General features: G+C 41.1%; 1 pseudogene; it reads right to left on the bottom strand.

Moving 5' to 3' along the window:
• The window catches only part of LOC118632950, a 122,479-nt pseudogene extending 96,821 nt beyond the window's left edge, over positions 1 to 25,658 (bottom strand).
• Between the last annotated feature and the right edge of the window lie 863 nt (positions 25,659 to 26,521).

Below are 26,521 nucleotides of genomic sequence, written 5' to 3'. Positions count from 1 at the left end.
CCAGCATCTGCCCCACCCTCATGAAATCCCCTTATGTCGAGCACCTGAGGGAGTTTTTCAATCAACTGACAACCTAAAATTCATCAAGTAACCTCGACTGCTAGCCTCCAGGCAAAAAGCTAGAGAATAACAGAACCTTTCCTGGGCTAACAACTTTAACCAGGAAAGTAAGACTTGACAGTGGTGTTTAACGTGGGTCCTCCCTTGCTCATTTAAACCCAGGAGAGAGAGTCCCAAACAGCAGAACACCAACACCCACAGGGAAAACTTGACAGGCTCCAAAGCCCACTGTGATAGCCAAAATGGTGAAACACAGAAACAGAAGCCAAATGAAAGAGCAAGAGACCTCCACTGAAGATGAGATCAATGTGGAGCAGTGAGGTATGTTAACAGAGCTAGAATTCAGAGCCATGATCGTGAGGAAGCTGAACAGCATGAGTAAGGACATAGAGACACTGAAAATAAGCCAACTGAAAATTAAAAAGCATCAAGAAGAGATAAAAAATGACATATCAGAAATGAAAAACACATTAGAAGGTTTAAAAAGCAGAGTAGAGGAAGCTGAGGACCAGATCAGTGAATTAGAAGACAGGCTAGAAGAAATCAACCAATCAGAAAACCAAAAGGAAAAAACGATTAAAAAACAGGAAGACAGCTTAAGAGAACTGTGGGACTACTGGAAATGTAGTAATATTCGCATCATAGGAGTCCCCGAAGAAGAAGGCAATGAGCAAGAGATAGAGAATATATTAAAAAAAAATAGTGAAAGAAAACTTCCCTAATTTGGTGAAGGAAGAAGGCATTCAAGTTCAAGAAGCACAGAGAGTCCCAAGTAAGAAGAACCCAAACAGACCCACACCAAAACACATAGTAATTAAAATGCCAAAAATTAAAGACAAAGAGAGAATCCTAAAAGCAGCAAGAGATAAGCAACAAGTTACTTACAAAGGAAACCCCATAAGGCTCTCAGCTGACTTCTCACAAGAAACACTACAGGCCAGAAGGGAATGGCATGAAGTAATCAAGGTCATGAAAAATAAGGATTTGAATCCAAGACTACTCTACCCAGCAAGGCTATTATTCAAAATGGAAGGTCAAATAAAGAGCTTCCCAGACAAAAAAAGGCTAAGGGAATACATTAGCACCAAACCAGCACTGCAAGAAATGTTAAAAGGACTGCTGTAATTAGCAGGAGAAATGGGAAGAAAAATAGAACCACACTAAACAAAAATGGCAATAAGTAAGTAAATACAATAATCACCTTAAATGTAAATGGATTGAAGGCTCCCATAAAAAGAGTAGCTGATTGGATAAGAAAGCATGACTGATCTATATGTTCTTTACAAGACACCCACCTCACAACAAAAGACTCAAATAGGTTGAAAGTGAAGGGATGGAAAAAAAATTTTTCCAAGCAAATGGAAAGCAAAAAAAAGCTGGGGTAACAATATTCATATCCGATAAAATAGATTTCAAAATGAAGGCCATTACGAGAGACAAAGAAGGTCACTACAAAATATTGAAAGGATCTACCCAAGAGAAAGATATAACCTTGATAAACATATATGCACCCAATATAGGAGCACCAAATATATTAAAAATCTTCTGGAGGACTTCCAAGGAGAAATCGACAGTAATACAGTCATAGCAGGGGACTTCAACACCCCGTTGACAGCACTGGATAGATCCTCTAGACAAAAAATTAGCAAGGAAACAGAGACTCTAAATGAAGCGCTAGACCAAATGGATTTAATAGATATCTACAGAGAATTACACCCCAAAACTATAGAATTCATATTCTTCTCAAGTGCACATGGGACATTCTCAAAGATAGACCACATGATAGGACACAAACTAAATCTCTACAAGTTCAAGAAGATTGAAACCACATCAAGCATCTTCTCAGATCACAATGGCATGAAACTAGAAATCAATTGCAACAAGAACATGCAAAGACATTTCAACACATGGAGGCTAAATAGCATGTTATTAAACAATGAATAGGTTACCAAGGAGATCAAGGAAGAAATTAAAAACTTCCTGGAAACCAATGAAAATGAACGCACAACAACACAAAATCTATGGGATGCAGCGAAAGCAGTTCTGAGAGGGAAGTTTATAGCACTATAGGCCTACCTCAAGAAACAAGAATAATCTCAAATTGACTGTCTAAGCTCACAACTTAAAGAATTAGAAAGCAAACAAAAAGAAAACCCCAGAGCAAGTAGAAGGAAGGAAATAGTAAAGATCAGAGCAGAAATAAATGACATAGAGACCAAAAAAACAATTCAAAGGATCAATGAAACAAAGATCTGGTTTTTCGAAAAGAAAAACAAGACTGATGGACCCTTAGCTAGACTCACCAAGAAACAAAGAGAGAGAACCCAAATACACAAAATCAGAAATGAAAGAGGAGAAGTAACAACTAACACCACAGAAATACAAAAGATTGTTAACAGCCACTATGAATAACTATATGGCAACAAATTTGAAAATCTAAGCAAAATGGATAAATTTCTAGAAACACATGGTCTTCCAAAACTATTCCTGGAAGAGATACAAAACTTGAACAGACCAATAACAACTAAGGAATTTGAAGAGGTAATCAAGACTCTCCCAGCAAACAAAAGCCCAGGCCCACATGGCTTCACCAGGGAGTTTTACCGAACATTCAAAAAAGAACTAACACCCATTCTCCTCAAACTATTTCAAAAATTCAAGAAGGAACACTTCCAAACACGTTCTATGAGGCCAGCATAATTCTAATTCCAAAACCAGAAAAAGACACTACAAAGAAAGAAAACTACAGGCCAATATCCCTGATGAACATAGACACCAAAATCCTGAACAAAATACTAGCAAATCGGATCCAGCAATACATCAAAAAAATTATTCACCATGACCAAGTGGGATTCATTCCAGGGATGCAAGGCTGATACAATATTCGCAAATGAATAAATGTGATACACCACATAAACAAAATGAAAAATAAAAACCACATGATAATATCAATAGATGCTAAAAAAGCATTCGACAAAATCCAGAATCCATTTCTGATAAAAATGCTCAGCAATGTGGGAATAGAGAGATCATATCTCGACATAATAAAGGCCATATATGAAAGACCTACAGCCAACATCATACTCAATGGGCAGAAACTAAAAACATTTCCATTGAGAACAGGAACAAGACAGGGATGTCCACTTTTGCCGCTCTTATTTTACATAGTACTGGAAGTCTTAACCACAGCAATCAGACATGAGGAAAAAATAAAAGGGTTTATTTGCAGATGACATGATATTATACATAGAAAACCCTAAAGACTCTATCAAAAATCTATTAGACTTAATAAATGAATTTGGCAAAGTAGCAGGATACAAAATTAACGTCAAGAAATCGACAGCATTCTTATACACCAAGGATGAACTCACAGAAAGAGAAACTGAAAAAACAATCCCATTTACTATCGCAGCAAAAAAAATTAAGATACCTAGGAATAAACTTAACCAAAGAAGTAAAGGACCTATTTGCAGAAAACTACAGGTCATTGAAAAAAGAAATAGAGGAAGATATAAAAAAGTGGAAGCACATACCTTGTTCATAGATTGGAAGAATTAACATCATTAAAATGTCCATACTACCCAAAGCAATCTATAGATTCAATGCAATCCCCATCAAAATAACAACGACATATTTCACAAAACTAGAACAAATACTTCAAAAGTTTATATGGAACCAAAAAAGTCCCCAAATAGCCACAGCAATTTTTTAAAAGAAGGACAAAGTAGGTGGGATCACAATACCAGATATCAGGTTATACTACAAAGCGACTGTAATAAAAATAGCCTGGTACTGGCCAAGAACAGACATATAGACCAGGAGAACAGAACTGAAAACCCAGAAATGGACCCAAGGCAATATGCTCAATTAATATTTGACAAAGGTGGCAAGAGCATACAGTGGAGTAAAGACAGCTGCTTTAATAAATGGTGTTGGGAGAATTGGACAGCTACATGCAAAAAAATGAAACTAGACCATCAACTTACACCATACACAAAAATAAACTCAAAATGGATAAAAGACTTAAATGTGACCCGTGAATCCATAAAAATTCTAGAAGAAAATGTAGGCAACAAAATTTCGGACATCATACGGAGCAGAATTTTCACTGATACATCACCTAAGGCAACAGAAATAAAGGAGAAAATGAACACATGGGACTACATCAAACTCAAAAGCTTCTGCACAGCAAAAGAAACAATCATCAAAATGGAAAGGCAACCCACTGTATGGGAGAACATCACTGCCAATGATGTATCAGATAAGGGGTTAATTTCCAAGATATATAGAGTGCTCATAAAACTCCACAAAAGGAAGACAAAGAACCCAATTAAAAAATGGGCAGAGGAGCTGAATAGACACCTCTCCAAACAGGACATACAAATGGCCAAGAGACATATGAAGAAATGCTCAACATCACTAATCATCAGAGAGATGCAAATTAAAACAACAATGAGGTATCACCTCATACCTGTCAGAATGGCCGCCATCAACAAATCATCAAACAACAAGTGTTGGCGAGGGTGTGGAGAAAAGGGGACTCTAATACACTGCTGGTGGGAATGCAGACTGGTGCAGCCGCTATGGAAAACAATATGGTGCTACCTCAAAAAATTAAAAATTGAACTTCCATTTGACCCAGTGATCCCACTGCTGGGAATATACCCTAAGAAGCCTGAAACACCAATCAGGAAGAATATATGTACCCCCATGTTCATAGCAGCACTATTTACAATAGCTAAGATCTGGAAACAGCCCAAGTGTCCACCAGTAGACGAATGGATAAAAAAGCTGTGGTACATATACACAATGGAGTACTATGCAGCGGTAAGAAAGAAAGATCTCTTATCCTTTGAGACGACATGGAGGGACCTGGAAAGTATTATCCTAAGTGAAAGAAGCCAAGCAGAAAAAGACAAATACCACATGATCTCACTTATATACGGAATATAATGAACATAACAGTGTGAGGAACACAGTAGACCTAGACACATGGAAGTAGGGCACAGACTGACATCCCTCAGAAGAGGGGATGGGGGGTGGGGGGGTGAGAAGAGATAAACCACAGAACTTATATGCATGTATGCATGACCAATGGACATGGACAACTAAGCCGGGGACAGGGTGGAGGGGGGGCGGTGCCAATGGGGTAAAAAGGTAAAATATCTGTAACAAAAAAATAAATAAAAATTCATAAAATAAAAAATAAAAAAATGAAACTAGACCATCACCTTACACCATACACAAAAATAAACTCAAAATTAACAAAAGACTTAAATGTGACCCATGAATCCATAAAAATTCTAGAAGAAACTGTAGGCAACAAAATCTCAGACATCATACACAGCAGAATTTTCACTGATACATCACCTAAGGCTACAGAAACAAAGGAAAAAATGAACACATGGGACTACATCAAACTAAAAAGCTTCTGCACAGCAAAAGAAACAATCATCAAAATGGAAAGGCAACCCACTGTATGGGAGAACATCATTGCCAATGATATATCAGATAAGGGGTTAATTTCCATTATATATAGAGTGCTCATACAACTCCACAAAAGGAAGACAAAGCACCCAATTACAAAATTGGCAGAGGAGCTGAATAGACACCTCTCCAAACAGGACATACAAATGGCCAAGAGACACATGAAGAAATGCTCAACATCACTAATCATCAGAGAGATGCAAATTAAAACAACAATGAGGTATCACCTCACACCTGTCAGAACGGCCGCCATCAACAAATCATCAAACAACAAGTGTTGGCGAAGGTTCGGAGAAAAGGGGACTCTAATACACTGCTGGCGGGAATGCAGACTGGTGCAGCCTCTATGGAAAACAATATGGTGTTACCTCAAAAAGTTAAAAATTGAACTTCCATTTGACCCAGTGATCCCACTTCTAGGGATATACCCTAAGAAGCCTGAAACACCAATCAGGAAGAATATATGTACCCCCATGTTCATAGCAGCACTATTTACAATAGCTAAGATCTGGAAACAGCCCAAGTGTCCATCAGTAGATGAATGGATAAAAAAGCTGTGGTACATATACACAATGGAGTACTATGCAGCGGTAAGAAAGAAATATCTCTTATCCTTTGAGACGACATGGAGGGACCTGGAAAGTATTATCCTAAGTGAAAGAAGCCAAGCAGAAAAAGACAAATACCACATGATCTCACTTATATACGGAATATAATGAACATAACAGTGTGAGGAATACAGTAGACCCAGACACATGGAAGTAGGGCACAGACTGACATCCCTCAGAAGAGGGGATGGGGGGGGGGGAGAGATAAACCACAGAACTTATATGCATGCATACATAACCAATAGACAGGGACAACAAAGCCGGGGTGCCAATGGGGTAAAAAAGGAGAAACATCAGTAACAAAAAAATAAATTAAAAAATTTAAAAAAAAACAAAATAAAGAAAAATATGTAACAGGAGCTACAAGAGTCAATAATGTCAAGGGAAGGAAACAACAATTTACTCATGAGGAAAATTATTACCACCAGTCTAAGCTGCTTCTGGTAGGGAGTATTCAGAAGGTCAAAATGGTATACAGAACACTCACAGTATGTTGCGTCAAATTCTCCATCGCGGATGAAACGAAGAACTCAAGAGAAATTTAATGGAATTTGTTCAGATAATGTAAACAAAATAATAACTTGGAAATATTAAAAAAAAAAAAAAAGAAACTCAAATGGTCAACCAGAAAAGGGTCCTCACAAGCACTTAGCAGATAAAATAGCATAAGTTAACTGTCCACACCTGGACAGACTAAGACACTGACCCACAGACCAAAACCGGGGCTCCTGTACTAGCATAAATACAGAGGCCCCAGGGCTGGCCTCAGGGTTCAAGCTGCTCATATGGGATACCGTTTATAACTATTTTCTCTGAAATGTTCTTTCCCCGATCTGTAAGTACTTATTAAACATGAACAGGTTTCTGCATTCAAATAGCAACATTTAATCTTTCGCCCTGCCTGGCTCTGTTTGCATACCTTTGCTTTCAGTCTGCCCTTTTGAAGATCCCCTAGGGCAAACTCAGACTTGGAACAGCTCCACCCAGCTTGATTACAGACATTGTTTTCTGTTGCTCATAGACACTGACCTATAGGTCACAGAGCCCCGTCTGCTGCGAAGGCCAGGTTGAGGAGGAAAAGGGGATTTGAAATACCTTGCCCTGGAGGTGGGAGAGGAGATTTCTCCCTGACTTAGCCCGTAAGCGATTTATATCCAGAAACACAATGGTGACCCCTAATAATGTTTATAAATCGTGATCTCCCTGGTGCAACCAGGGGTGCTATTTTCACTAGTTTAAATGCTGATCCCTTTCATAAATCTCACTGAACACGTTTCTCTACAGACTCTATCTTGTCACATCCGTCTTAAAAGACATGTTATGTGGGCTATGAGATGACCAGCCACGGGTTCCATACATTTGCAGCCTTTTAATCTCATCCTGAGACAGCCTGCAGGAGTTCAGGTGGAAATGCAGAAGCTGAAGGCTCTTATTCACAGAGTAGCAGTTCCTTGAAGTCTACTTTTGTTTAAGGCAACAGCTGCCTGTGTAGGGATAAGCCCCTGCTGACCACAGTCTGGGTTAGAGTCTGCTCTGGAGACTAGAATCTTGGATCCCCAGTGTCCAATAAGATCACTCTCTGTGATAAGGCCTGAAAGAGATTCTTTAATTGTATGCATTCTTAAATGATAAAAATTGAGTTAGTAATTTACAAGCATAAGAATAGTCAGTGGATTCAAATACCCGTTCAGGTTGTTCCTTTATGAAGGACGTGATGGCAACTCTGACCTTCTGTTGTGGTCATTGTCTGGTTTGGGTTCCTCTTCGGTTCTGCAACCCTGCTGACTCTTTTCAGTGGATCCAAGGAAGCCTTGTCCTGCTCTGCTCTGCCCACGCCTCTGCATGGTGGTGCACTGCAAGGATTTCAGATCTGTGGACTCACGCGAACCTCATTTCGCATCTTTGTTCAGCCTCTTGCAAGTTTGCAAACTGGCACTCATTTCGCATCTGTTTTCTCATCTCTGAAATGTGGACACACCTATTTCACAGTGTTGTGCTGAGCGTTACCTATGAGGCATGTGTAACGTTTGGCACAGAGTAGGAGCCTTACCCCTGGTGCCTACTGTATTGTGTCAAAATCTGTACACTATTTGAAAAATATCCTTGGTTTTGCATCTGCAACCACAGAACATGCTCTTTCAGGGTTATCCTGATGGAAGCTTCGCCTCTACAGCACTCCAGGCAAAAACATGCTGATCACCTGCTCTATTTGTTAACCCAGGAATGACGGAGGCCTCTCTGTTGCTCTGCTGTGGCTTCCAGCCGAGCCCTCTCTCATGCCCAGGGTGGCTTCTGACGTTGGGCAGCATTCTGTTGGTCCCTGAGTAACACCACTAAGCAGTCCATAAGAAGAGCATTCAAGAGACATGATCGTTTTTTTGTTGTTGTTGTTGTTTTGTTTTTTTATCCTCACCCGAGGATATTTTTCCATTTTTTGTACAGATAGAGTGGGAGGGAGAGAGAGGAAGGGAGAGAGAGTGAGAAACATTGATGTGAAGGGACACATCGAGTGGCTGCCACCCGCACGACCAACCAGGGCCGGGGACAAACTGCAACCGAAGTACATGCCCTTAGCGGGAACCGAACCCGGGTCTCTCCGGACCGCAGGCCGACGCTCTAACCGCTGAGCCAAACCGGCCAGGGCAAGAGACATGATCGTTTAATCATTCCATACCCATGTTGGCTTTATAACTGTTTAACGTGATGTTCACAGTTACACACACACACACACACACATACTATCTCAGGGATAGAACAGATGATTTCTTAAATAAGGGCAACCTACTCCCGGAATTAGCTCTGTTTGATACAGAGCATCCCTCACTACTGAGCAACATATATATGCCAAGACCTCTTCATTCCATTTCCCTTGTCTTCCCTCTTCATTACCCCCAGATCACTTTGGAGGAGAATGCCATCATTTGCCCACCTTAGCTCACAAACACATCTCCTGTAAAAGGATCCTGGACAAAGCGAGGATCCCTTATGGGCTATTTTCATATTGCCTTTATTCATACTCAAACTTTTTAGCATCTGATATCGGACTTGTTTTCCTGGAGGTCAGCCTCATCTTTCATGTGTGGATTCAACTGTACGCTCACCCCTTACAGTTTTATCCTCTGTAACATACCTCATCTTAGGAGATTTCTAAGCAACTTATTGATTTAACAAACATATATTGAGCACTTCCAATTGATTCTATGCTAAGAGTTGAGGATACAATAAATGCCTGAGCTACAAGCCATGGAAGCATAAAAATAGCACCTCTAATCAGAAACCACAATCTATGGGCCCCTCTTCTCTGCTCTGGTGCTAATGCGGCCACAGATAGATAAATGCAGGGGTAGGGGAGGTGTCATCTTAGATGCCATGCTCCACTTGTGACCAGAGAGCTGGCTAATAATATGGAGATTTGCATTCTCAGGGATTCAGCTGGTAAATGAATGAGAAAGGACCATCACACACGGGGGTCAAAGGGTTGATTACATATTTCTTTGCTCATTTAGATTTTAGTTTCAAGGTTTGTCACAAATGATTCTTCACTGTGAAGCATTCCTGATGGTTACTGGGTGATTCTCTGACAGGCACAGGAGACACAGACTGAGTTGTGAAAATAACCTCACTTTGCCCTCTACCAACCATCACCTTCCTACTTTTTGATTCCACAGCATGACCATCTTTGCTGTTGTAATGGTTATGCTTCTTAGTATCACTGTTACTTATTTTCTGAAGGAATAAGAATTTGTCTTTTGCTTTCTTGCTTTGAAATAACAACTCTTTGCTGTGTATTTAATAAGTGCTAAATTATATTGATGCAGGGATTAGGACAAGGAGCATTTATTTAGAAATTACATGTATAGCAGCAATCCTTAGGTAAACCCAGAGTATAGAAAACTCTGAGGGTAATCCACATAAAGACATGATCTTTAAATGGACCACAGCTGAACTTCCAGCAGGACAGGTTTTATAAGCAGTATAAATCTCAGATCATTACAATTAAGGGCTCAAAGCTATTTGTCCATGTGCTTGATGGAGGCGTGCACACTTCTGGTTCTAACCAGAAACTGAGAAACAGGAACTAACAAGGTCTGTCTCTTTAATTTCTAGTCCAGAATGGAAGTAAACATGACATCACTCTAGTCACTTACTATTCACTCTACTCCATTTGTTTCTATTCAACTCCGGTACACTGTATGTGCCACCTACCTACCCCAAACAGTGTTTCACTGTCAACTAAAGTCCAAAAGGTGAGTTTTGAACATGTTAGTCTACCACAAAAAATCTTCAGTGACTCATTAATTTTGTTTGGGTCCTCTGTGACAAGGACTTGAGGGTAGGAAGTTTATTCAGGACAAGAAGGAAACCCCAGCAGGGAAGTAGGAAAGTGATGGGGGGAGGGAAAGGCAGCCAATAGATGTATTATAGAGGCAGCTACAGCAGGAGAAACTGGAGAGGAGAAACTCTGGGAAACTGCATAAAATTCGTACCAAAGAGATTTCCCACCCTCAGTGTTGTGGGTTGAATTATGACCCTACAAAAAGATGCACTGAAGACTTCTTCCCCAGTACTTCAGATTGTGACCTTATTTGGAAATAGGGTCATTGCAGACATACTTAGTTAAGTAAAGATGTGGGCATTCTGGAATGGTGTGAGCCCTCACCATTCAATATGACTGGCATCATCATAAGAAGACAATGTGAACATAGGAAGAAAGAACGCATGAACAGATGGAGACAGAGATTAGTTCTACAGCTAAAGTCGAGGAACACCAAGGATCGATGCAACCTGCACAATCCAAAAGAGGAAGGATGCTACTCATAGTCTCACAGGAAGCATAACCATGCTAACATCCTGATTTTGAACTTCTAGTCTTCAGAACTAAAAAAGAATAAATTCTGTTGTTCTAAGGCCCCCAGTTTGCCGTACTTTGCTATGGAATTCCCAGAAAACTAATATACTAAGTGAAGAATCTCGGGTATTTATATACTACTACATGTCATTGGAAGGATCTGGGGTATTTATATACTACTACATGTCATTAGAAGGATCTGGGGTATTTATATACTACTACATGTCATTGGAAGGACCTGGGGCATTTATATACTACTACATGTCATTAGAAGGATCTGGGGTATTTATATACTACTACATGTCATTGGAAGGACCTGGGGCATTTAAATACCACTATTTGGCACTGGCCGGTTTTGCTCAGTGGTTAGAGCGTCGGTCTGCGGTTCAGAGAGACCTGGGTTCGGTTCCCGCTAAGGGCATGTACCTCGGTTGCAGTTTGGCCCCGGCCCTGGTTGGGTCGTGCGGGTGGCACCCACTCGATGTGTCCCTTTCACGTCGATGTTTCTCTCTCTCTCTCTCTCTTCCTCTCTCTCCCTCCTGCTCTATCTGAACAAAAAATGAAAAAATGTCCTCGAGGATAAAAAATAATAATAATAATAATAAATACCACTATTTGCTCAACCAGTGACCAGTGAGAGTTAAATCCACAATACTTCTGGACTCTCATGCACCTTTCAAAGTTCCAGAAAAGTCTTCAGGCACAGAGAACAGGTGTTGGCGGTGGAAAGTCCACTGAGCACACTGGAATGGTCTGAGGCACATGGGCCTACGGGCAGGGTTCCACCCCCTCGCTGCTGTAAGATAAAGTCCAACTTTCTGGGCCGGTGGCAGGACTACAAAAAGGACTCTGTGCTCTCTTGCTGGTCTGAAGACTGAGGGCAACTGCGTCTAGGGGCAGTGAGTGGCCCCTGACTCTCCTTCCTCCAGAAGGAAATTGATTCTGCCGACAATCTGAACGAGCTTAGAATAAATTCTCCCCCCAGCCTTCAGGTAAGCGCCAGCTGGCCAACACCGTGTCTTTGGCCCTTTGAGGCCTATTAACTGGCCACTAAGTTTCGGTGTGGTTTTTAATGCACTATAGATACTTTAAACAGGACTTGTATGCCCTTTGTTTAAAAGTGAACTGTTTCCCCCGATCAGGCAGGTTGTATACATCACCTCTAGCCTCACAACAACCTTGAAAAGTGACTCCTGTGTAATTATCCCCATATTACAGATGAGGAAACTGAGTTTCGCAGAGGATAAGCAATCCATGTGTATTTACCGCTATTGTCCCTGCTATGTCTACTCCTGACCGTTAATGACAAAACAATACTCAAATATTTGCTTTTATAAGATTATTTCCCCGTTTGTGCCATGTAAAGAAATTCTGGTGAAACCACAGACACAGGCTCAGTTTCTCTCCCCCTCGGGAAGAGCAGCGTCATTGCTATAGGGCTTGGATAGGCATATGCCCAAAGCATCCTGACACCTCTCCAGGAAAGCAGTGGGGAGCAGATGTCCTATAGGGAAGCCAGGGTCCCCCTACTGCTCACCATATGTCAAGTGGTGACAGGTCAGCGTTTGTCTAGGAGGCAAGCACTCTCAGAGGTGTCACCGGGGAGCATATGGCCATTGGGATAGAAGAAAATGCCCACTAATACGTCAGGTGTTAAATACCAGTTGCCAAAACCATATATTATTTATGACAGCATTTACTCTCTGGAGGAAGGTGAAGAGGCATCTTTTCCCCTAGGCAACTGGTAGCATGACTCAGTCACACTCAATAGACTGCAACAACTATGTACAGGCAAAATGTCTAGCCCTGCAGTAGCAAGATTGTTCCATGCTCTTAAAATATGGCTCCAAATATAGGCAATTAAATATTATCATCCAGACAACCCAATAGAAAAATAGACCAAAAAATTAGAACACGCATTTCACAAAAGCAGGTATTCAAGTGGTCAGCAGACATGAAAATGTGCTCAACTTCATTAGACATCAGGGAAATTCAAGTTGAAACTCCAATGAGATTACACTGGCAATTCATCAAAATGGTTAACATGAAAAAGAGCAACGGTATCAATTATGGACAAAGATGGAGACTGACTGGAGCTTCAAAATCCTGCTGGTGGAAGGAGTATAAATTGTACTTTAAGGAAATCTTGCCCAGCCAGGGTGGCTCAGTGGATCGAGCGTCATCCCGTGGACAGAGAGGTCCCAGCTGGATTCCCGGTCAGGGCACATGCCTGGGTTTCTGGCTCAGTCCACAGTGGGGGACATGCAGCAGGCAGTCAGTTGATGTATCTCTCTCACATCAATGTCTCTCTCTCTCTCTCTCTCTAAAAAATCAATAGAAACATATTTAAAAAGAAAAAAATAAAATCTTCAGTAGTATTTGCTAAAGTTGAATAGATCCTTACTAGATGACCTACCAATTCCACTATCAGGTACCCCCAACAGAAATGTGGGCATTTGTTCACCAAAAGATCTGCAAAATAAAGTGTTCACATGGGCTTTAATGTGGTGCTTGAAAATCAACACTCCGCAGACTAGTCCCAGTCAAGCCTGCAGGCCGCTATTATACTGTCACACCTTCTCTGTAGCGCGGTGTACTGACAGCTCCAGACCTGAGGCAGGCAGCTCGGGACTGGAATCTGGGCTCTACCATTTAATGCTTTGGACAACATTTAAGCATCAGTTTTTCCTGCCTTTAAAATAGTGGCCATGAAAATCCCTGTTCCCTAAGCTTATGAACATTTATTATGTTCATGCAAATATAGCCTAGCACATAGTAAGTGCTCCATGAATGTAGATGGCTATCAAGCTCTCTCTCTGTGTCCATCTAGATGCTCAGGTGTGTTTCAGGTACACTCAGGTGGGGTCAGCTGTGAGTGACCTTCATACGAGCACTCCAGTCAATGGATAGGTAAGTGTCCAGTGATACTCTGAAAATCAAGTCTGTTAATAGATAAATGTTGATATTAAGAGGTGACAGATAAGAATAACTATCTAAGTATTTCTAAGCTTGTATCTTTCTAAATGTTTTAAGTTAAACTTAGAATGTTGATATTGTGCCCCATTAAACACATGCTATTGTGAACTCAATACAGTACATAAAATATTTACGTTAATTTCATATATATGGGAATATTTGCTTAATCAAGCTTTTCATTTATTTTCAGCTTTGCTCATTTAATCAAAGTTTTAAAAATTTGAAGGAGTGTAAAAAAATGTGTATTAACTTTGAGGTCTTAGTGGAGTGATCAACCTATTCACAGAAATAATATAAAAGTCCGTGCCTTGAAAAATGGGTAGACAGCCATTGAAAATATTTTTTAAAAAATTGGAAGGAGAATAAAGGAGAAATACACTTGGATAAACCCAATGGGAACACAAAATACTGATGGTCAACAAGCTGCAGTAATATGGAAAACATAACAGGCTGGGATTTTTTTGTTTTTTGGGGTTTTTTTTTTTTTGCTTGTTTCAACCAGGAGCTCTGCATGTCTCAATCCCTCTGATGCAAATAGGTCTTTAATGTTCATTTTCTAGGTCTTGGGCCTTTCCTGTGGCCATCAACAGTGAGAGGGACAGATTTCTGGAAGCGTCTGTTTGTACCTTCCCAGAGAGTGTTACTATTTTGCTCTCTCGGGAACCCCAGGCCTGGAGAAAGAAGGTCTCTGGACAACAGCTGTGCAGCAGCCGCAAAAACAACAAACAAGGCCTGAGCAGAGCAGGAGGACACCAGGCTCTGCACACACTTCCCTGGAGGAAAGGGATCGACAGGTGGCTGATGTGCGGGGCTGTGGGGGAAGAGCTTTTGCATCGAGGTCAGAGACTGGAGGGGGGAAGCACAGAGGTACTGACAACAGAGTAAACTAGGCAATGGAAAGGATGGAGAACTTATTCCAACTCCGGGGTGAAATAACTGCGCATAGAAGAAAGGCCATGCTGTCAAATCACACACTTCGGCTCAGTTAGTAGTATTTACACAAACATAATAATGGAAACATAATGTCGATTTGACATGGTACTATGACATGACCATACTGGGTTAGGACAGTGAGGAGGGAGAGAGAACGTGAGAACAGACAGAGAACATGTATGTGTCAAAGGCTACGTTAGGAAAAGTAGGTAAGAAAACTAAATGTTCTCTCAGTAGAAAATCAAAAGGTAGCAGTGTAATTATATTAGATATGAAAATAAATATCTAAAGAAAACCCAAGAGTTGATGGTGGCTAGATTCAGAGGTGAGAAGGGGAGAATTTGAGGATATCTCTTTTTTATTATTAGATTTGTAATATTCAGAATTATGTATCTATATTATTCTAATTAAAAATACTAAATTAAAAAGACATTAATCTTTAGACTCATTAAGTTTTTATTCTATGAAGAACAACATAGCTGGTAGCTTTGCTAGTAAAATATAGCGATGTATAAATTAAATGTGTTAATATTTTATAACCATTTGGTTCTACTGGATAGTTTATATGATACTCATAAAAGCATGGTCACCAACCCTGGCTGGTTTGGCTCAGCAGTTAGAGCATCAGCCCTCAGACCTGAGAGTCTTGAATTTGATTCTGGTTAAGGGCATGTATCTCAGTTGCGATTTGGTTGGGGTCATGTGGCCAGCAACTAATTGATGTGTCTCCCATAGATATTTCTCTCTCTTCCTCCCTCCCCACTCTGTCTGAAAATCAATGGAAAAATATCCTCGGGTGAGGATTTTAAAACAACTCATGGCCACCAGACTGGTCAGCCCCATTAGTCAAAGCCAGCCAGAACTGAGATATAAGAAGAAAGATGCAACATGATTATAATGCTGTAATTTTTATTTAAAGATAAAAGCTATGTTCAAATTTCAAGAATAAAATGACACTAATAATATAATTTGCTAATATTATTGCTTTATGCTTGTTTTACCAGAGTAGCCCCTGAATTCTTGGCCATTCTTAACAACTTTGACCTTTAACTGAATATCCTTTGACATGGGCACACACCCTGGCTCTCTCTCCCAGGCACCCTGAGAAAAGAGAAACTACAATCTACATTTTTTCACTTGCAGCTTCTTGGCACAGTGCTGAAGCCTCCCTGACCAGACGAGGCAGACCAGGACCCAGAGGATCCGCAGGGGCTCAGACGTGCTCGTCACCCCTCCTTCTGTTCTCCACTGTGTCTCGGGAGATGAGAAAGAACACGAATGAGCAAGCAATGAAAACCGGTTTTTCCTTGAGTGCTCACTTGGTAGAAGAGAAGGAGCCAACTTCCAGTGAAAATAGTCATTAAGCTGGTAAAGAGACTAAAATGGCAGAGGTCAGGGTCAGCAGGTCGCCGTCTGATTAGGGTGAAAGAATCCTAGCCAGGACGCTCTTTGTTGTTCCAAGACCCCAGTGGCAAGAAATTTCGTGAATGAAAATTGAAGACAAGTTTAAAGTGTTAGTTACATGGGAAAAAAAATTGTACAGTATGAAAAAGTATACACAAAGAAGTCATCATGAGCATTATGGGTAGCTCCCAATATCTGTTCTGAACCCCAACCCCAGCTCCAGGGCAGGATCTGATGTGGCAAACCATTAACAGAAATCTCAATGCCTTTGTCAAAGGTGACTTTCCAGATTAAGCCAAGTAAATATTTCTCTCTTTTTAATTTCGGCTTTAGTGAGGTATAATTGACAACACTGTAAGATATTGAAAGTGCTGATGCAATATATGTATATGTTGTTAGTTAATACATTCATCACCTCACATATTTTATTTATTTTTCTTGGTGAGATCATATATGCTCCACTCTCTTAGCAGATTTCAATCATACAATACAGTGTAATCAACTGTAGCCACCATGGTTTACATGAGACCCTCAGACTCTACATGCCTTATAGCAGCTGAAAGTGTACCCTTTGCCAACCTCTCCCTATTTCTTCTCCCCCCAAGCCCCTGGAAAACCACTTTCCTACTGTTTCTATGAGTTTGACTTTTTTTTTTCTTTTAGATTCTACATGTATGTGATACCATGCAGTATTTATCTTTCTTTGTCTGGTTTATATCACTTAGCATGACATCCTCAAATTTCATTAATTTTGTTGCAAATGGCATGGTTTTTTGTTGTGGCTGAGTAATATTCTGTTGTATATATACACCACCTGTTCTTTATCCATCATCCTTTGAAGGGCATTTAGGTTATTTTCATACCTTGACTATTGCCCACTAGGTATTTATTTATCTTAGTACTCAGCAATCTTGCTCAGTAATTGTGGAAAACTACACTCCCCTGGCTGCGACCTTGTGATCGCGAGGGATCAGAAAGTTAACCCAGGAAAGCCAAGAGTAGAGAATCACAAAGAAAGGAGAACCCTGAATAAATCATGCCTCAGAACTGCCTCATTTCTGGACTTTTTGGTAATGGGAGCCAGCAAACCCCTTCTACTGTTTCAGCCAGTTTGACGTCCCTTTTCTTCTACTTGCAACTACAGCTTCTAACTGACACGGTATCAAATGGACTGAATGCGTGAAGAAGCCAAAGGGTGATGGAGGTTTGGGCACCGGGACAGAGGATTGAATGCATCTGAAAATAATCCAATTTAAACAGAGTTCAGAAGACAAAGGGAAAATTCAGTGCTGGAAACTAGAAGATAATTGCTTAATTACAGTTTGAGGACAGCACTTGGAAAGGGAACATTTCACCCCATTGGGACTGCAAAGAAGAAAATTACTCATTGTTCTCCAATTGGTAAAAGCTGCAATTCCTTGTGTAAGGATTACTGCTCTCTCGATAGCTCCATAATATTCTGTTAACTTGCTTATATGTATTTTTTTAAGAGGGGGGGGTATGTTTCTAGGAGCCTTAGAGGAAATGAATGACAAGATGAAGAGTTGGCAGTTTAGTGAAAGAAGCTTAGTGTATATTTATATAAACATTCTGAATAGAGCAGAATCTTATCATTACAACACTTATTTTAAATGTTAAAGCCTGAATGAACACAACCCAAATTGCTGCGTTACGCTGCTGGGTGAAGCTATCCACTTCAGCTTTCTTTCTTCCCAGAGAGAACTTGGGTCAACCCTTTGCACTTTTCCCCCCTAGGACATCGCTCTCCCTCATGCAACCCCAATCAGGATCCTATTTGCCTGCACAGATTAAATTATTCCGTGGTCAGAGGAATTTGTGTATTAAAATTACACCAACTCAGGTAGCTTTTAATTTGCCAGTCAATACTCAGTTATTCATTTCCTCTTACTTAGATTCCTGAGTCAGTGACCGCGTAAAGAATGCAGCCCTTGAGGTCCCGGAAAATGGTGGTGGAGCGAATGGAGCGACACAGACCATCTCCCAGGACAAACTGGATTTACAATGAAAATAAAGGCAAACCGTCAGGAAAGCGCAGCCGAAAGACACCTTGGAGGACCACTTAACCAGAAACACCCACTCAGTCCTGGTAGGCTTGCGAGGACGCGAGAGGGGGCCGGGAGCCCACGGTCCGCAGCAGCCTGGGCGGGGACCAGGGGACTCAACGGGAAGTTACTCCTACCGCCTCCCTTGCCACCCTGCACGGGCCCTGGGAACTCTACAGCCGGCTAAGCTCTCGGCTGGTGCCGCACAGACTCATGGGGACCAGGGGACTCGGTGGGATGCTGCCACCAAGGCTGAGTCCCGTGAACTCTGCGTGCTAAGCCCTCGGCTGGCGCCGTGCACACTCGCGGGGACCAGGGGACTGTGCTGGACGCTACTGCCACCTCGGCAGTGTCCCGCTACTACGGCTCAGTCCTGGAGCTTCTGCTGAGTGAAACCCCCTCAGCTGGTGCCACAGCCTTGGCCGCCCTTGGCTGGGAGGAGCGCCCATGGGTTAAAAGTCCCAGGCGGCTCCAGGACGCAGAGTCGGGACAGAGGCTAAATTGGCAGCAGCCACTCACCTTGGGCTCCGGCAGAGGGAAGGCAGACTGGACTGGAACTGTGTGGGGACACTCGGGTTTTGGAGGGCACTAAGAGCTTTCGCTGAGTGCAGCCACGCAGGACTGTGGTCATTTTACTCCTTCCGAGGGCCCTGGGGAGAGGCGGCGGCCCCTCCCTCGGAGATTCAACCCCACCTGGTGGCCATTGAAATGCTAATTGAGGCCCATTAACAACGAACACCTGCCTCACTCTCAGGAAATCCTCTTACACTGAGCACCTGAGGGAGTTTTCAGGCAACTCAGAAACCAAGGGTCTGCAGGTGACCTCGACTAATAGCCTCCAGGCAAAAAAAAGCTAGAGGATAACTACCATTCCCTGGACTTGCAACACTAACCAGAAAAGCTAAGACTTGATGGTGGTGTTTAAAGTGGATCCTCCCTGGCGCATCCAAACCCAGGAGAGGGAGCCACAAATAGCAGAACCCCAACACCCACTGGGAAAACTTGGCAGACTCCAAAGCCCACTGTGATAGCCAAAATGGTGAGAAACAGAAACAAAAGCCAAATGAAAGAACAAGAGACCTCTACAGAAGATGAAATAAATGAGGTGAAGTTAAGCAAGTTAACAGAACTAGAATTTAGAGCCATGATGTTGCGGAAGCTCAACAGCATGTGTAAGGACATGAGCACCATGAGTAAAGACATAGAAATGTTGAAAATCAACCAGTTGGAAATGAAAAACCAACAGGAAGAAATGAAGAATGACATATCAGAAATGAAAAACACATTGGAAGGTCTAAAAAGCAGAGTAGGGGAAGCTGAGGACCGGATCAGTGAATTAGAAGACAGGCTAGAAGAAATCAACCAATCAGAAAACAAAAAGGAAAAAACGATTAAAAAACAGGAAGACAGCTTAAGAGAACTGTGGGACTACTGTAAACGGAATAATATTCGCATCATAGGAGTCCCTGAAGAAGAAGGCAATGAGCAAGAGATAGAGAATATATTTTAAAAAATAGTGAAAGAAAACTTCCCTAATTTGGTGAAGGAAGAAGGTATTCAAGTTCAAGAAGCTCAGAGAGCCCCAAGTAAGAAGAACCCAAACAGGCCCACATCAAGACACATAGTAATCAAACTGCCAAAAATTAAAGACAAAGAGAGAATCCTAAAAGCAGCAAGAGATAAGCAACAGGTTTCTTACAAAGGAAACCCCATAAGGCTCTCAGCTGACTTTTCACAAGAAACACTACAGGCCAGAAGGGAATGGCATGAAGTAATCAAGGTCATGAAAAACAAGGATCTGAATCCAAGACTACTCTACCCAGCAAGGCTATCATTCAAAATAGAAGGTCAAATAAAGAGCTTTTCAGACAAAAAAAAAGGATAAGGGAATACATTAGCACCAAACCAGCACTGCAAGAAATGTTAAAAGGACTGCTGTAATTACCAGGAGATATGGGAAGGAAAATAGAACCACACTAAACAAAAATGGCAGTAAATAAGTACATATCAATAATCACCTTAAATGTAAATGGACTGAATCCGCCCATAAAAAGACAGAGTAGCTGATTGGATAAGAAAGCATGACTCATCTCTATGTTGTTTACAAGAGACCCACCTCACAACAAAAGACACATAGATTGAAAGTAAAGGGATGGAAAAAAATCTTTCAAGCAAACGGAAAAGAAAAAAAAGCTGGGGTAGCAATACTTATATCTGATAAAATAGACTTCAGAATGAAGGCCATAAATAGAGACAAAGAAGGCCACTATGTAATATTGAAAGGATCTATCCAACAGGAAGATATAACCTTGATAAACATATATGCACCCAATATAGGAGCACCAAAATATATTTAAAAACTATTGGAGGACTGCAAAGGAGAAATCGATAGCAATACAATCATAGCAGGGGACTTCAACACCCCGCTGACAGCACTGGATAGATCCTCTAGACAAAAAATTAGCAAGGAAACAGAGACTCTAAATGAAGCACTAGACCAAATGGATTTAATAGATATCTACAGAGAACTACACCCCAAAACTACAGAATACACATTCTTCTCAAGTGCACATGGGACATTCTCAAAGATAGACCACATGTTAGGGCCCAAACTAAGTCTCTACAAGTTCAAGAAGATTGAAATTATATCAAGCATCTTCTCAGACCACAATGGCATGAAACTAGAAATCAATTGCAAGAAGAACATACAAAGACATTTGAACACATGGAAGCTAAATAGCATGTTATTGAACAATGAATGGGTCACTGAGGAGATCAAGGAAGAAATCAAAAACTTCCTGGAAATCAATGAAAATGAAGACACAACAACACAAAATCTATGGGATGCAGCGAAAGCAGTTCTGAGAGGGAAGTTCATAGCACTACAGGCCTACCTCAAAAAAGAAGAAAAATCTCTAATAGACTATCTAACCTCACAACTTAAAGAACTAGAGAGCAAACAAAAAGAAAACCCCAGAGCAAGTAGAAGGAAGGAAATAGTAAGGATCAGAGCAGAAATAAATGACATAGAGACCAAAAAAACAATTCAGAGGATCAATAAAACAAAGAGCTGGTTTTTCGAAAAGATAAACAAGATTGATAAACCCTTAGACTCACCAAGAAACAAAGAGAGAGAACCCAAATACATAAAATCAGAAATGAAAGAGGAGAGATAACAACTGACACCACAGAAATACAAAAGATCGTTAACAACTACTATGAACAATTATACGGCAACAAATTCGACAATCTAAGCAAAATGGACAAATTTCTAGAAACACATAGTCTCCCAAAACTGGATCAGGAAGAGATAGAAACCTGAACAGAACAATAACAACAGAAGAAATTGAAGATGCAATCAAGACTCTCCCAGCAAACAAAAGCCCAGGCCCAGATGGCTTCACGGGGGAGTTTTACCGAACATTCAAAGAAGAACTAATACCCATTCTCCTCAAAATATTTAAAAAAATTCAAGAAGAAGGAAGACTTCCAAACTCGTTTTATGAAGCCAGCATAATTCTAATTCCAAAACCAGAAAAAGACACTACAAAGAAAGAAAACTACAGGCCAATATCCCTGATGAACATAGATGCCAAAATCCTGAACAAAATACTAGCAAATCGAATCCAGCAATACACCAAAAATATTATCCACCATGACCAAGTGGGATTCATCCCAGGGGTGCAAGGCTGGTACAATATTCGCAAATCCATAAATGTGATACACCACATAAATAAAATGAAGAATAAAAACCACATGATAATATCAATAGATGCCGAAAAAGCCTTCGACAAAATCCAGCATCCATTTCTGATAAAAACGCTCAGCAGTGTGGGAATAGAGGGATCATATCTAGACATAATAAAGGCCAAATATGAAAGACCTACAGCCAACATCATACTCAATGGGCAAAAACTAAAAGCATTTCTCTTAAGAACAGGAACAAGGCAAGGATGCCCACTTTCGCCACTCCTATTTAACATATTACTGGAAGTCTTAGCCACAGCCATCAGACAGGAAGAAAAAATAAAAGGGATCCAAATTGGAAAGGAGGAAGTGAAATTGTCATTATTTGCAGATGACATGATACTGTACATAGAAAACCCCAAAGACTCCACCAAAAGTTTACTAGACTTAATAAATGAATTTGGCAAAGTAGCAGGATATAAAATTAACGTCAAGAAATCGATGGCATTCTTATACACCAATGATGAACTCACAGAAAGAGAAACCAAGCAAACAATCCCATTTACCATTGTGGCAAAAAAAATTAAGATACCTAGGAATAAACTTAACCAAAGAAATAAAGGACCTATTCACAGAAAACTACAGGTCATTGAAAAAAGAAATAGAGCAAGATATAAAAAAGTGGAAGCACATACCCTGTTCATGGATTGGGAGAATTAACAACATTAAAATGTCCATATTACCCAAAGCAATATATAGATTCAACGCAATCCCCATCAAAATACCAACGGCATACTTCACAGAATTAGAACAATTACTTCAAAAGTTCATATGGAACCAAAAAGGCCTCGAATAGCCACAGCAATCTTGAAAAGGAAGAACAAAGTTGGAGGGATCACAATACCAGATTTCAGGTTATACTACAAAGCCACTATAATCAAACCAGCCTGGTACTGGCACAAGAACAGGTATATAGACCAGTGGAATAGAATAGAGAACCCAGAAATGGACCCAAGGCAATATGCTCAATTAATATTTGACAAAGGTGGCAAAAGCATACAGTGGAGTAAGGACAGCCTCTTTAATAAATGGTGCTGGGAAAACTGGACAGCTACTTGCAGAAAAATGAAACTAGACCATCAACTTACACCCTACACCAGAATAAACTCAAAATGGACTTAAAATGTAACTCATGAATCCATAAAAATCCTAGAAGAGACTGTGGGCAACAAAATTTCAGACATCATACGCAGCAGAATTTTTACTGACACATCACCTAAGGCAATAGAAACAAAGGAGGAAATGAACACATGGGACTACATCAAACTCAAAAGCTTCTGCACAGCGAAAGATACAATCATCAAAATGGAAAGGCTACCCAATGTATGGGAGAGTATAATTGCCAATGATATATCAGATAAGGGGTTAATTTCCAATACATACGGAGTGCTCATACAACTCCACAAAAGGAAGACAAAGAATCCGATTAAAAAATGGGCAGAGGAACTAAATAGACACTTCTCCAAACAGAACACACAAATGGCTAAGAAACATATGAAGAAATGCTCATCATCACTAATCATCAGAGAGATGCAAATTAAAACAACAATGAGGTATCACCTCACACCTGTCAGAGTGGCCGCCATCAACAAATCATCAAACAACAAGTGTTGGCGAGGGTGTGGAGAAAAGGGGACTCTAGTGCACTGCTGGTAGGAATGCAGACTGGTGCAGCCACTATGGAAAACAATATGGTGTCACCTCAAAAAATTAAAAATTGATCTTCCATTTGACCCAGTGATCCCACTTCTAGGAATATACCCTAAGAAGCATAAAACACCAATCAGAAATAATATATGTACCCCCATCTTTGTAGCAGCACTATTTACAATCGCTAAGATCTGGAAACAGCCCAAGTGTCCATCAGTAGACAAATGGATCAAAAAGCTGTGGTACACATACACAATGGAGTACTACGCAGCGGTAAGAAAGAAAGATCTCTTATCCTTTGAGACTACATGGAGGGACCTGGAAAGTATCATCCTAAGTGAAACAAGCCAAACAGAGAAAGACAAGTTTCATATGATCTCACTTATTTGTGGAATATAATGAACATAACAGTTTGAAGAATGGGGTAGTCCTAGAGACGCAGAAGCAGGGTACAGACTGACAATCCCCTAAGGAGTGGGGAGGTGGGGGAGGGATGAACCACAGAACTTATATGCTTGTGTGCATGAACAGTGGACATGGACAACAGTCTGGGGAAGTGGCAGGGAGGGAGGGGGAGAGGGAATCAGTGGGGGGAAAAGGAGAAACATCTGTAACAAAAATTAATCAATTAAAAAAAAAAAAAAGAATACAGCTCTTAAATTCACACAAACCCACGAGTTCAGAACTCAGTGGATGGTAAGTGTTTAGGAAAAACAAAGACAGATTCTAGAGAGAATAGACCTGCCATGGAATTGTGGGATAGGAGAGGTAAAAACACTGAAAGAATGACTGCATTTCATTAAGTCAAAGATGTACATTTTTTCCTCATTATAGATCTCAGAAATTGAGCTGCATCCTACAAGTGGCCCCGTTACTGTTATTAGGTCATTCTGGTTGCTCACACAGGGGTGAACTTTATCTTAGTGCTTCAGCAGATTATGTGAATTGTGGGTCCTTCATATGTTGGGCATCTTAAGCAACCGAAATTTGTTTTCTCACAGTTTAGGAGACTGAAAGTCCAAGATCAAGGTGCCAGCCCGGATGGTTGCTTCTGAGACCTCTCTCATTAGCTTGCAGATGGCCATCTTCTGTCTGGGTCCTTACACGGCCTTTCCTCTGTGCACGAACACCTGAATATCTCTCTGGTCCAAATTTCCTCTTTTCATAAAGCGATACTGGAGTATGGCCCACCCTAATGGCCTTACTGTATGTTAATCACCCCTTTAAAGGGCCTCTCTCCAAATACAGTCACCTTCTGAGGTTGGGGTGAAGGGGTGCACAATTCAGCCCATAACACTGGCTACTGTCTGAAAACCTTCAGCAAACATCTTTCGGTAGAAAAGGGGCGGCCTCAGAACTTGCAGGATGGATGTCTGTCATCAAGGGGACAATCCTAGACACAACAGTGAAGCACTCTAAGAAATGCTGCCTTGCACACGTGGATGGCACAGAGGGCAACATTTTGTGGGGACATTCTAAGATGTGAAAGCTTGATGCTGTGGGTGTCAGTTTTTCTTTCTTGGGAATAAGTAGAACGAGCTATTTTGCAGTTAGTGGCATCTGAGATTATGTACCTATGCCTCTCAGCATGAAGCTCGCTCTTAGGTGCTCTGTGATGCTTGTGGTAGGAAGGGTGTGGGAACCACACATCCCACGGTCCCCTGACCCGTGGCCTCCTGGTAGGCTCTGCCAATGGATGGCCTGACAGGGAGACAGGGAGCTGGGAAGAGAGGAGAAAGGACTTCTCTCTCCAGTTACCATCAGCATTGCTCCAATAACACAGGACAGTTGTAGTTTCAGCCTCCAGAATTTTTGCAGCTCCAGAACCAACCATAGCACACCCCCTCGAGCGATGACCAGCAGTGCCCACATCAGCGACATGGTAGCCCCTCAGAGGTACAAGCACCAGCTACACACGGCCAAACTCCTGTTTGATGATTGGTTTGATGAACCTACCTTTTTATATGCCCTATTATGATAGCCACTTACTGCAATTTCAATATCTAGGTAACTTCAGCATGCACTTTTTACACTGTTAGTGGTCTACTCCTGCATAGCCAGTTCCTGTATTAACTGCCTCCATTAGAGACAGCGGTATGTTTCCCCTTTCCCTATATAGACCCTGCCTACTACAATGCCTTGGATTAGGAGAAGTAAAGTACCTCAAAACATTTCAATACATCTAAATGTTCTGTTTATCTTTAGTCACGGGGTTTACATAAATCACTTTATAGAGACACTTTGCCTCAATTGTCCACTTCTTTTATTTGGAGTTTGTTTTCTGTATACTCTTTTTGGTCTTTGCAGTTTCACAATAACAAATTTAACTGGATTCATATTGTCTTTATAGCTGCTGACACCCTCATGCGCTCACCATGAAGTAAAAGGGCCTCGGGGTTACCCGAATCATCCAGATTGGCGTTTTAGTTTAAGTGAATAACTGCTCGACTCAATCTTCACGGCAGTCTCTCTCCTGTTGGCGCATCCACTGGAGAGCTTCTATGCTGCCTCGAGCTGGCTTTCCCTTTTTGCACCTTACACCTTCAGGGAGGATTTGTATCACCCACTATTCAAATAATTATCAGTTTCTAGCAGACTTGTTGATTTTCTTAATCAAAGATGGCTAACAAATAATGTTTTTCCTTTTTTAATTAATTTTTAGAGAGAGAGGAAAGGAGGGGGGAAGAGAGAGAGAAACATCGATGAGAAAGAACATTGATTGGCCGCCTCCTGCATCACCCCTA

Source organism: Molossus molossus, unplaced genomic scaffold, assembly GCF_014108415.1.
Source record: "Molossus molossus isolate mMolMol1 unplaced genomic scaffold, mMolMol1.p scaffold_m16_p_18, whole genome shotgun sequence".
Lineage (NCBI taxonomy): Eukaryota > Metazoa > Chordata > Mammalia > Chiroptera > Molossidae > Molossus > Molossus molossus.
Note: the sequence above shows the minus strand (reverse complement) of the source record. Positions and strands in the feature narration are given on the sequence as shown.